This window comes from Rhipicephalus microplus, chromosome X (assembly GCF_043290135.1).
Source record: "Rhipicephalus microplus isolate Deutch F79 chromosome X, USDA_Rmic, whole genome shotgun sequence".
NCBI classification, from domain to species: domain Eukaryota; kingdom Metazoa; phylum Arthropoda; class Arachnida; order Ixodida; family Ixodidae; genus Rhipicephalus; species Rhipicephalus microplus.
Window position 1 is genome coordinate 49,260,401 of NC_134710.1, and position 12,037 is coordinate 49,272,437.

Sequence of the window (12,037 nt, forward strand, 5' to 3'; positions counted from 1 at the left end):
CGTACAGCGTGTGACATACTGCATTCAAGCTCGTTACGAGTACCCACAACGTGTTTTCGACGACTCCCAACACAGCGACGAGGTCTCAGCCCAATACTGTCAGCCCGGAGCTCATCGGGCGGCAAAGACAGGCGAGCACTCGATCAGCGAGCGTACGGGAGGCTGACGGCAATGGCGGCCAATTTCCAGGCAGTCGCAAAGCACAGGCAAACTGCAGACGCCCAAGCAGACCTTCGCGGTGCATTTCGTGTACGCGATATACAAAACGACCGAGCCCGTTCCGGCAAGCGCGATCCCTATCACACACGCGACAAGTAGAGCAGAATAAAGAATTATAATTTACTTGCGAAAGAATTCAGCGCCGCTTTCTGCCCTGAGTCGGGCTGAAGTATATATCCGATAGGCCTGCTGTCTTCTCAGCCAACATGTTGGCCTTCCAAACTGTTGCTGTCGTGTGCTGGTCATGACTGTCTTGAAGCCAGAGATATACAGCGCGGCGTGGGGACGTGTCGAGGCTTGCTCCAGACTTCATGGGTGCAGCGAAACGTAAAAGCAGCAGCCCACGCTTATGCAAGCGTACACAGAAGCACCACGTCATAATTTGTACATCGTCAAATCCAGGCGGCCGTGGTCGAGCACTCCGAGCGCGGCGCAACGCGACCCGTCGTCGGCAAAATATGAAGAAAGGCTGAGCCATGAGAGGAGCAGGACGGCTAGTGACCTTGGCAACGCTTGCGCGCTGCCTGCATTCCCCGGGCGGTTCATCCCTTTGGAGCGTGTTTGAAGACTAAGTGGTTTGCACGCGGCACACTTTCCTCTGTGGTTCCTCCTCAACGGTCTATTCGTTTATCGTAAGCGCCTCTTGGGCTACGTTACTCCTTTTTCGGGAAATTTTGCCTTAGAGTGGTGGACTTGGCAACGTCCTGTTTAAGTCGAGTGAGAAGTTCTGCTAGTGTGTCATAATTGGCATCGTCTTGTTTCCTAAGTTCTCGAAATCGGTCCAAGTTCGTAAGGAGGAAGTTGCCGATTTTGTTCGTGGACGCGTTGATTACTGTTTAAATAATGTAATGACCGTGCCGAGGTTCTCACGCACGTTCGTTCACGTACCTGCATTTCGAACCATATACTACGCCATGTAAAAAAGAAAATGCATGCTCTAGCTAACTCTGGAAGGAATACACCAGGCTGAGCAGCGTTACACAAATTAAAGCTGTCGTGTCATTTCCTCAACTGTTTCCAGCGTATACACAGCTTTTGTGCTCAAAACAAGGTTATTTTCCCCACCCTTTTTGTCCAAGTCACCACCGCCAAAAATTCATAGATCTGTCAATGTGAGCCACAGCCATTAGCAAGCGAGCCGCATGCATCGTTCTTATTTCCCTGAATTCGCCTATCTCGTCGTCTTCTCTTGACGGACTTCATGTCGCGCATGAATAACTATAGCTCGAGTTATCCCTGCAGTTTCATGATTTTGTTTCAGGAGTTGCGGCTTATTATTGTAAGCGTCATTGTTCTAGATATAATCTACTGCACGCCCGCATATATCGATATTCGAGAGTGTGATGTTTTTGTAGGAAAACCTTTCCTAAGGCTTTCCTGACACTCACCGCAGTGTCATCTAAAACAAGGCGTTGTACATTCGAACAGTCCAAGAACAAACAAGCATCTACCTCACGACCTTTCTTCGTCGCTTTTGTCCATGTCGCGTGCAAAGCGTACTCAGAGTTTGAAAAATAACTGTCAAGTAAAGCACCAAATTGGACCAGCCGCCGGATTGTTTAGCCCTTGCTGTCGAACACAGTGTGTCGAATGTCCAGAGCGTGATCCTCCAAAAGGACAGGAAGTAGGAGAGTCGCTTGCCAAACGGCCGATGGCCGAAGGCCTTGTTGAAGAATGGGAGACGAGATGACGGTGATGAGGCCGTGCCGTGGTCTCAGCACTTATTTGAGACGCAGGCATAGCTGAAGTCTCCACTGCAGCGTCCAGCCAGGCCAAGAGCGAGGGCGTTCTGAATTCTTCGTGGCTCGCGCATCACGTGCCATGCGGCTCTCTTCTATCTCGGCGCAGCCAGCTGGCGTTGCGCTACATAGGCACCCCCCTAGCGCTTTGCGCTAAGGGGGAGCCTATGTACATATGTACATATGCTTTTTGCACATATGCCTAAATAGCACTTTGCGCTATTTTGGGCATATGTACAAAATGAAGAGCAAAAAAGACAGATACTATGTACGTGAGTGACAGTCTGTGGATTGTCCGTGAGAAAGTCCAAGTCGCCACCTTGAGGTGACCATCGGGAATCAGTGGGTCTCTGGTGGTCACACTGGGTGTTGTGCAGTGGACGAAGAAGTAAGCGTCGGGTCGCTGTGGTCGCACACAAGCGGCTAACAGGATGACCAGCTGGGGCCAGCCGGGAGCGCACGTGTTGTAGGGAGTGGGTATTGCAGGTAGAGGTGCTTTCCGGGTGAGATGAGGGCGGGTTCAAAAAAGATGATGTGGCCTCTGCGCACGAAACATTGACAAATGGTGCAGTGAAGTCTTGCAGACCACCCATCGATAAGCAACGCTTTTGATGGTGCTTTCGCGGGCATGCACTGCGCTGACGCCGAGGTCGACACGCAGGTGTCATGACTTGAGTGGTATCCGAGTATGAGTGGACTTGGTCGCTTACGTTGGCAGTGGTCAAGTAGCATTGCACAAGTCGGGTAGAAGTGAATGACGTCTGCGGCTTGTAAAAGGGCATGCCTACATTCCAGTTACATGCCTGCTATTCCACGGTTTCCGTCAAAAACTTGGTAGGAGGCGTATTACGGTATCCAGCAGGTGTGGACTTTGAAGGAGGCTCAGTGGGCGCACCTAGACCTGGGGGAAGCTCAATTCAGTAGTCGGCGCAAGCGGGTTCGTGCGCAGGTAAGTATAGAAGATGTTTGCCTCTACGGAAGGCTTGACATGCGTGGTCTGCTGTGCCTTAGGCGGACGAGGCACGTCGTCGTCAGGAGCGTCGGTCATGTCGCAGCGTCTCGGATGTTTGGCCGTGGTTGATGGCTGGTGGCTTTAACTTCGGCTGCGGGAGAGTGCGAGGGTGATGCTGGTGAATGCTGGCAGGATGCGCAGAGTGTTGGTGTTGGTAGAGAGTCGCCTTCGGAAATCGTAAACGGAGAAAGTTCCGCGACCGGGAGGTGAATAGCGGACGTGAGGATGTCCGTAGTCTTGGCAAACTCCGGGGCGTGCGGCGATGTTGCCGTCGTGGAGCCTGACATGTCCGAGAAGTCGTAGCCTGTGGAGGTCGGAGAAGACGTGCAGGTGGCGAGAGTGCCTGAAGGAAAGTCGGCTGAGGACTTAGAGAAAACGCACATCGCAGCGGTCTGATCATTGGTGGCAGGAATGTCTTGAAGAACCTTGTCAGATATCGTGGCTGACTGGTCGCATACAGCACGAATATTCTGAACCTCGGCGGATGGGCAGTAATATGAGGGACTCCCGTCGCTAGTGGCAAGACGAGAGGTTGTAGGAGACGTAGCCGGGCAAGCTAGGTCGTGGTCAGCGGAGAGCTTCGGGCCGGGCAGTACTACATGCTGCGACGCAGGGGAAACCTGGATGTCACGGGTCAATGGAAGCGGGCGGTAGATGAGGCCATAGCAGGCAAGCACCGCCAAGCAGCTAGAGGTCATCGTATGACTCCTGGCTGGAGCTTGAAGTTGCAGCGAGATGACGCAGCACTACCGGAAGAGCTTCGAGAAGAATGACGTGCATCCGCGGCTGGTCTGTGACGCAATTCACTTCAAGAACGGCGTCGAGCTGCATAAACCATACCTTAGGGCAAATCGTTTTGAACTGCAACACTGGTGGGCAGAGTCGCGGGAATATGGCAGCCGATGGCTCGTTGAAGGGCGCGTCCTTCAGATCACCAAGTCCTTCACGTCTGGATCAGTAGAGATGGGTCAAAGTGCGGCTCTGAGACTTAAGCTGGCTGGAACATGACCGCGATGTTCAGAGGCAGTGGTGCAGCGCTACTCGCTTGTCCGTTGATCCGGGGTCACCATATGTTGAGGAATGCGAGACGAGATGACGGCGTTGAGGCCGTGCCGTGGTCTGAGCTTTTATTCGAGGCGCAGGCGTAGGGGGAGTCGCGGCTGTAGCGTCCAGTCAGGGCAGGAGTTAGGCCGTTCTGAATTTCTCGTGGCTCGCAAATCACGTGCTAAACGGCTGTTTTCCTTTTCGGCGCCGCAGGCTGGCCAAATCCTGCGTGGCCCTACAGCCTCACTGTGAACAGGGGTGTGAGATGCGACTGCAGTTGCAGGCTTTCAGCTCACGGAGGTGATAGTGTAGGAGAAGGTGTATGACAGAAAGGAAAAAAAAGCGGCGACTATGGTGACAAAGAAAAGGTGGAGGTAAACAAGAAGCGGCATGTCCGCCAGAGGTATACTTCGGCGAGCCAAGCGACAGGCACTCTCGTAATTCTTAACAAACAAGTGATTCGCAGTGCATGAGGCCCCCTCAGGTCACTGATGAAGCAACTATGCAGCTTGCGAAACTGTGAGACGCAAGCAAGTTGGTCTTCTGCAGAAAAATAAGGATGAGCTGGATCATATACGGCAAGCATTCTGAAATCATGAATGGTAATCTGCCACTAACCCTTAAGAGCTAGGTATATAACAGCTCTATCTTTCCGGGACTTACTTACGGAGCAGAAACTTGGAGGCTTACATAGAGGGTTTAGCCTAAATTCAGGACGGCACAGCAAGCGATGTATGGATGTAAAGTTAACAGACCAGAAGAGAGCATACTGGGTCAGGGAAAAAACTGCGGTTGAAGAAGTCATAGTTGAAATCAAGAAGAAGAAAAGGACATGAACCGGGCACGTAGCACGCCAGCAGTATAACCACCGGTAATTAGGGGTAACTGACTGGATTCCCGGAGAAGTCAAACGCACGAAGGTGAGAAAAAAAGACAAGTGAGCCGATTAGGTTAAAAAGTTCGCAAGTATGACGTGCCAGCAGAAAGCGCAAGACCGCGTTGATTGGGTGAAAATACGAGAGGCCTTTTCCTTGCAGTGGGTCAAGTCAGGCTGACGACGACGACGACGACGATGATGATGATGATGATGATGATGATGATGAGACACAAAGGGAAATTAAACTGGACATTTATTCAGTAATGACAGAAGAAATCAGGAAAATCTTGGAGGGTATGCAACTGGGTAAAGCGGCTGATGAGGATCTGCTAACATCAGATCTGATAAAAAACGGAGGATATACTGCACTAAAAGAACTAGCCACCCTGTTAACGAAATGTCTCCTGACGGCGAGGGCACCAGAGCCTTAGAAGAATGCTAACATCATCTCAATTTATAAAAAATTGGGATGACGACTTGAAGAATTACCACTCCATCAGCTTGCTCTCCGTCGTTTAACATGCTACTTACAAATGTAACTTCTAACAGAATTAAGACAACAATAGAACCTATTCAACCAAAGGAACAAACAGGATTTTTAACAGGCTACTCAACCATCGACCACGTTCATACTATCAATTAGTGATAGAGAAATGCTCAGAATACAGGCAACTACTATACATAGCCTTCATATATTACAAGAAGGCATTTGATTCAGTGTAGATATCTGCAGTCATGCAGAACACCCTACGCGGTGGTCTATAGTGGGTAAGGTACTTGGTTGCTGACGCGCAGATCATAAGATCGAATGCCTGCTGCGGCAGCTGCATTTTCGACAGAGGCGAAAATGCTGTAGGCCCATGAGCTCAGAATTTTGTACACAAGAAAGATCCCCAGGTTGCCAAAATTTATGGGGCCCTCCACTATGGTGCATGTCATATTCATAAGGTTTATATGGGTTGTTAAACTCCACATATCAGTCAAATGAGACACTATGCAATGAGGTTGTCGACGAAACAAATATAAACATACTGCAAGAAATCTACATATGATCCACTGCCACCATAGTGCTCCATAAAGAAAGCAAAAGAATACCAATAACGAAGGTGGAAGACTAGGGGAAACGATTTCGCCAATGGTATTTACCACGCGCTTACAGGAGGTTTTCAGTGGCCTCGAATTGAAAGAGTTGGCGATAAGAGTTCATGGAAAGTACCTTAGGAAGTGTGTTTCACCGATGACATTGCATTGCTGTGTAACTCAGTGAGCGAATTGCATTTCATGGTTACTGAATTAGACAAATAGGTCTTAAAATTATTCTGCAGAAAAATAAACTAATCTACAATATCCTCGCAAGAGAACAGCGCTTCGAGATAGGTAGCGGTGCACTTGAAGTAAACAAAAACGAGTACGTCTACTTAAAACAGGTAGTAACCGTGGAGTGAAATCACAAGATATAAGTAACTAGAAGAATAAGAATGTGGTGGAACATTTTTGGCAAGCATTCATAGATCTGGTCGATTGACCATATCCATCAAGAGGAAGGTATAAAACAGCTGTATTTCTGCGCTGCTTAGCCACGGGGCAGTAACCTGGAGGCTCACAAAGAGGGCTCAGCTTAAATTGAAGACGACGCAGCGAGCGATGTAAAGAAAACTAATAGGTTTAACCTTGAGAGACAAGATGAGAGCAGAGTAGGCAAGGGAACAAACCAGGGTTAAGGATAATATTGCCACGTTCCATTTCCCAAGTTTCTGTTATCGTCCCAAAACATCACACGATTCTCAGCGCAAACCGCGCCTGCAGCTTTCGAGAAGGTTCCGGACTGTAGTATATCATTTCAATAGGATCACGTCCACTGTGCGAACGGTACAGATTGTTCTGGAACCTACGCCACCACCAGCGATAACGCTAAAACATTCGACGGCAAGAGTATAAATGCCGACGCGCTTCGCCGCTTGTCAGTTGTTGATCGAAGGCCGACGCTCCGTTCGCCGCTATCAGTCCGAGGCTGCAATCCATGCAAGACTGCTGCTGTAATTGGACTTTCCGTTCACCGGGCACAGGTTCGCCCAAATAAACAGTTCAATCCCAACAAGAAGTTTCCTGTCTTCGGCCACGTCACGACCCCGTGACATCTGGTGGAGGTGCTGCTTCGTTCATGTACCGGACGCCCCCGTCAAGCCTTGAACCCAGCCCACGTCGCGGAGAAGACACCGACGCCAACCAGGAGCAGCGAACAAGCCGCCGACAGCAAGGGCTACCTCCGGAGTACGGGCTTCTACAAGACAAGGCGCGGAAGACCAAGGCCATGACCGCGACTGCAGCGACAATGACAACCGCAGCGTCCCAGCCCACGATGGTCATGCATCAACCCAGGGAACCACCAATTTTCCACGGGTCATCATTTGAAGACCCGGAGTCCTGGCTAGAAACATACGACCGCGTGGCCGCCCTCAACCACTGGGACCATGACGAAAAGCTGCGTCGTGTGTTTTTCTATTTGGAAGACACCGCAAGGACCTGGCTCGAAAATCGGGAGTCCACGCTCCGAACGTGGGATGTTTTCTGCGGCGCATTCTTGCAAACGTTCGCGAGCGTCGCTCGCAAAGAGAGGGCCGCTGCTTTATTAGAGACCCGGGTTCAGCTACCAAATGAAAATGTCGCCATTTTCAGTGAAGAAATGACCCGACTATTCCATCACGCTGACCCAGACATGCCTGAGGAGAAAAAAGTTCGTTTCCTCATGCGAGGGGTCAAACAGGAGCTTTTCGCGGGACTGATGAGAAACCCACCGAAAACCGTCCAAGAATTTGTAACCGAAGCGACCACTATCGAAAAGACCCTGGACATGCGCACCAGACAGTATAAATGCCGCCTGACTCCAGATTGCGCTGCTGCTCAAGCCAGTGACTCCGAAGACCTGCGTGAAACGATCCGAGCGATCGTGCGGAAAGAGCTGCGCAAGCTGTTGCCTTCGGCGCAGCCTCAAGTGGATTCAATCGCCGACATTGTGCGAGAAGAAGTTCGGCAATCGCTTCGAATTCCCCACGCACCGCTGCCCGAGCAGGTAGCTATGAGCTACGCCACTGCACTGCGCCACAACGCTCCTCCCCGTCCACGCCAGAACACCGCCCGATCGCAGTTCCGTCGACAGACGCCACCGCCGCCACCACCCCCACCGACGTCATACCGTTCGCCAGCGGCCCAGCGCAGTGCACCGAGGAAGACTGACGTCTGGCGCACCCCTGACCATCGCCCACTCTGCTACCACTGCGGCGAGGCCGGACACACATACCGCCGTTGCCAGTACCGACAGATGGGACTGCGTGGCTTCGCCATCAATGCACCGCGTCCACAGCCAGGAAAACAACCACGTGACATCGCCGACTACCTGACAGGAACTCGGTGGACACCACGAAGCCCTTCACGTTCGCCGTCGCCAAGCCGCCGCACGTCACCGCACCACCGGCAGTACTCTGGCCCAACGCGGGGCCGGTCTCCTAGCCCGTATCCGGGAAACTAAGGGCAGCAACCGGTGGAGGTGCGGTTGCTGTGCGACGAACTACCGAAGATCCTCCGACGACGACGACGCCGCGACGGAGCTTTTCGAACACAACGCCAACCAAGCAAAGCCCTGACGGCGAAAGCTCACTTACCGAAGGTGGCCTGACGACGCAACATGGAAGAAGCGGAACAAGCCGACGCAGCCGTGACCCGACGCCACGCCCTAACTGTAATGCGAGACGGCGAACTAGCGACCTCGACGTTCTTATCGACGGCCACAGTGTGACCGCTCTCGTCGATACTTGAGCCGACTATTCTGTTATCAGTGGGTCGTTCGCCGCGAAGTTAAAGAAAGTTAGAACAGCTTGGAAAGGCCCTGAAATCCGCCCAGCCGGAGGTCATCTCGTAACGCCTGCAGGAATCTGCACAGCAGGTCACCATTAACGGCCGTATTTATCCTAACCACTTCGTAGTCCTACAGCGTTGCTCGAGAGATGTCATCCTTGGCATGGACTCCTTATGCCTCCATGGTGCTGCCATCAACCTGAAAACAAAGTCGATAACGTTATCCACGGAAGAAGCACTACCGCCGCGCACGCCGTCAGGACACCATGCCTTGAATGTGCTGGAAGAACAAGTCACCATTCCGCCTCGCTCAAGCGTCATTATTTCAGTCGGCGCTCCTAAATCACCTGATTTGGAAGGCGTCGTTGAAGGCAGTCAGCATCTGTTGGTCACCCGAAATATTTGCGTCGCAAGAGGAATTGCAGAGCTGCGGGGAGGCAAAGCAACGGTTATGCTCGCGAATTTCAGCAATGAGTACAAACACGTGGACAAAGGAACAACGGTCGCATACATCGAAGAAATTGTCGAAGCCACCAGTGCTTTCGCCCTCGCCGATTCTGCGGAACCTGCTCAGAGGAACCAAGCCCCTCCCATTGCTTTCGACGTCAATCCCAGACTTACGAACGATAAGCTAAAACAGCTCAACGCCCTGCTCCTGCAATACGAAGATTGCTCTTCGTCGTCATCGAAAATTCGGCAGACCCCAATCACGAAACAACGCATCATAACCGAAGAAAATGCCAGACCACTCCGTCAGAGTCTGTACAGGATTTCGACGCGAGAACGTGAGGCCATGAAGAGACAAGTTGATGAAATGCTGCGGGATGACATTATCCAGCCGTCCAAGAGTCCATGGGCATCCCCCGTGGTGTTAGTGAAGAAAAAAGATGGGACCCTACGTTTCTGCGTCGATTATCGCCGCCTGAACAAAATCACAAGAAAGGACGTGTATCCTCTCCCACGAATAGACGACGCACTTGATCGGCTCCATAACGCCAAGTACTTTTCGTCAATGGACCTCAAGACTGGCTATTGGCAAATCGAAGTCGACGAAAGAGACCGAGAGAAGACGGCGTTTATAACACCAGACGGCCTCTTCGAGTTTAAGGTGATGCCATTCGGCCTTTGCTCAGCGCCTGCAACTTTTCAACGCGTTATGGATACAGTACTGGCAGGATTGAAGTGGCAGACTTGCCTTGTGTACTTGGACGACGTCGTCGTGTTTTCCTCAAGTTTCGACGAGCATCTTCGGCGCCTTGAAGCTGTACTTCAAGCCATCAAGACTTCCGGACTCGCACTGAAGCAAGAAAAGTGCCGATTTGCGTATGAGGAGCTCTTGTTTCTGGGGCACGTTATCAGCAAGTCTGGAGTTCGTCCCGATCCACGGAAAACAGCCGCCATCGCCGACTTCCCGCCGCCCACTGACAAGAAAGCCGTGCGCCGATTTCTGGGCCTGTGCGCCTATTATGGGCGGTTCGTGAAAAACTTCGCCCGCATCGCCGATCCTCTCACTAACCTTACCAAGGCCGACGTGGAGTTCAAGTGGGAAATGCCACAGGAACACGCTTTCCAGGAGCTTAAACATCATCTCCAGACGCCTTCGTTACTTGCCCATTTCGACGAATTCGCCGAGACAGAAATACATAGTGACGCAAGCAGCGTAGGTCTTGGCGCCGTTCTTTTGCAGAAGGCTGACGGACTTGAACGGGTTATTAGTTACGCCAGCCGATCGCTATCCAAAGCAGAAGCAAATTATTCCACAACAGAAAAGGAGTGCCTCGCCATCATCTGGGCTACATCGAAATTTCGCCCCTAGCTCTACGGCAGGCCCTTCAAAGTTGTGAGCGACCACCACGCCTTGTGTTGGCTAGCCACCTTGAAGGACCCTTCAGGTCGCCTCGCACGATGGAGCCTGAGACTTCAAGAATATGACATTACTGTCATTTACAAGTCCGGCAAAAAACACTCCGACGCCGACTGTCTCTCTCGTGCGCCTGTCGACCAACCGCTACCCGATGACCCGGAGGACGACTACTTCTTGGGAACGATAACTACCGACGACTTCGCTGAACGACAGCGGGCCGACCCGGAACTTAAGGCCCTAATAGAATACCTCGAAGGCAGGACCACCGAAATCCCGAAGGTATTCAAGCGCGCACTTGCGTCGTTCTTTCTACGAAACGGTCTTCTACAAAAGAAAAACTTTTCACCGCTTTGAGCTAAGCACCTCCTTGTGGTGCCTTCAGCTCTGCGACCAGAACTCCTGCAGGCCCTGCAGACGATCCGACTGCAGGGCACCTCGGTGTTTCTCGCACGCTCGCGAGGATACAAGAAAGGTACTACTGGCCACGTCTTACCACCGACGTCACTCGTTATGTGAGGACTTGCCGAAACTGTCAGCGACGCAAGACACCGCCGACAAGGCCAGCGGGACTTCTGCAGCCAATTGATCCACCTTGCCGACCTTTCCAGCAGATTGGTATGGACCTACTGGGGCCGTTCTCGACGTCGGCTTTCGGAAACAATTGGATCGTGGTATCTACCGACTACCTCACCCGCTACGCCGAGACAAAAGCCCTGCCAAAAGGCAGTGCATCCGAGGTAGCTAAGTTCTTCGTCGAACATATCGTCCTACGTCACGGCGCCCCGGAGGTCCTTATCACCGACAGAGGAACGCATTCACTGCCGACTTAACTCAAGCGATCTTGGCATACACCCAAACAAACCACCGCCAGACGACAGCGTACCACCCACAGACCAACGGCCTCACCGAGCGGCTTAACAAGACGATCGCCGACATGCTGTCAATACACGTCGATGTCGAACACAAGACGTGGGACGCCATTCTTCCGTATGTGACCTTCGCATACAACACGGCGGTGCAGGAGACGACGCAGATATCTCCATACAAATTGGTCTACGGAAGGAACCCGGCAACGACGCTCGATGCCATGTTACCCAACGTCACCGACGAAGAAAACCTCGATGTGAGCGAGTACCTTCAACGCGCCGAAGAAGCCCGACAACTTGCGCGTCTCCGTATCAAGAACCAACAGATGACCGACAGCCACCGTTACAACCTTCGACGACGCTTCGTGAAATACCAGCCCGGTGAACGTGTTTGGGTGTGGACGCCGATACGCCGACGTGAACTAAGTGAAAAGCTTCTGCGACGGTACTTCGGACCGTACAGGGTGGTTCGACGTCTCGGCCCACTTGATTACGAGGTTGTCCCCGACGGCACCACGAACTCTCAACGACGCCGATCGCGACCTGAAGTCGTCCATGTCGCGC